Source organism: Lactuca serriola, chromosome 6, assembly GCF_051521515.1.
Source record: "Lactuca serriola cultivar US96UC23 chromosome 6, Lser_US96UC23_V15, whole genome shotgun sequence".
Taxonomy (NCBI): domain Eukaryota; kingdom Viridiplantae; phylum Streptophyta; class Magnoliopsida; order Asterales; family Asteraceae; genus Lactuca; species Lactuca serriola.
This window is the reverse complement of record NC_136413.1, coordinates 74966780-74968572: the sequence shown is the minus strand read 5'-3', so window position 1 is coordinate 74968572 and position 1793 is coordinate 74966780.

The following is a 1793-nucleotide window of genomic DNA, read 5'->3' as shown; positions in this document are numbered from 1 at the left end:
GGTAAGGCGATTGTGAGTAATGTGCCAGTTGTGCGGGAGTATCCAGATGTGTTCCCAGAGGAGTTGCCTGGGATACCTCCGGAGATATAGATGGAGTTCAGGATTGATCTAGTTCCGTGTGCGGCTCCGATAGCCAAGGCACCATTTTCAGTTGTCTCCTCCCGAGATGCATGAGTTGTCTACACAACTGCAGGAGCTGTTAGACAAGGGATTTATTAGGTTGAGCAGATCGCCTTGGGGAACCCCGATCCTATTTGTGAGGAAGAAGGACGGGTAACATCGGATGTGTATAGATTATCGGGAGCTGAATAAGGTAACGGTGAAGAACCGTTACCCACTTCCGAGGACTGACGATCTATTCGACGAGCTTCAGGGAGCGTCATGGTTTTCCAAGATAGGTTTACGATCAAGCTACCATCCGATGAGAGTCGGAGACAAGGATGTGCAAAAGACAACATTTCGGACTCGCTATGGCCACTATGAGTTCGTGGTGATGTCATTTGGGAACACTAATTCTCCTGACGCGTTCATGGATCTCATGAACAACATATGTAGACCGACACTGGATCGGTTTGTGATAGTGTTTATGGATGATATATTGGTTTATTCCGAGACATAGGAGTAGAACAATGAGAAGTTGCGAGAGGTGATGGATACCCTGAGGAGGGAGAGCTTGTACGCCAAGGTTTCCATGTGCGAATTTTGGTTACGTGAGGTGTAGTTTCAAGGGCACCTTGTCAACCATAATGGTATTATGATCGAACTGGCCAAGGTGGAGGACATGATGAGATGGGAGGTTCTGAAGTCTCCATCAAATATTCGGAGTTTCCTGGGTTTAGCAGGTTATTATCGGAGATTCATTTAGCATTCCTCCAAGATAGCAGTACCCTTGACCCAGCTGATGAAGAAGACTATTGTCTTTTATTGGGGGACTGAGCAGCAGGCAACGTTTGAGAATTTGATGCAGAAGTTGTGCACGGTGTCAATCGTAGCCCTGCTAGAGGGTGTTAAGGATTTTTTAGTGTAATGTGATGCGTCTATTTCGGGTATGGGCGCAGTGTTGATGTAGAGGGGGCACGTCATCGCCTGTGCCTCGAGGAAGCTGAAGCCTCATGAGGCGAATTACCCAACACATAACTTAGAGTTGGGAGAGGTTGTTTTTGCCCTCAAGATTTCGCGACACTACCTATATAAGGTCCATTTTACCATTTACACAGACCATAAGAGCCTAAGGTATCTGATTGACCAGCCAAATCAGAACATCAGGCAACGACGATGGTTCAACATGGTGAAGGATTCAGACTCTGAGATTCTTAACCACCCGAGGAAGGCCAGCGTTGTGGCTGATCCACTTAGCCGCAAGGCATTCGCAGCCCCGATCAGAGATATTTTCTTAAGAATGACAGTGGTGACTCTGCTTTAGGAGCGGATTCAGGAGGCATAGGTTGAGGGTATGAAGGAAGAGCGTCAGAAATATGAACTAATCATAGGCCAGGTGGACTCATTTGATTATGACAGTCGTGGGTTATTGACCTAGCATCGGAGGGTCTAGGTTCCTTAATGGGCGGGGTACGCCAGGTTCTGATGGATGAGGCCCACAAGTCGAGGTTCTCCATCCATCATGGGGCAAAGATTTATCACTATCTTTGCCCTGATTATTGTTGGCCATGCATGAAGTGGGATATAGCTTGGTACGTGGATTGCTGCTTGACCTATAAAATGTCAAGGCCAAGCACAAGAGACCTTACAGCAAGACGTAGTCATTGGATATCCCCGTTTTGAAATGGGAGGAT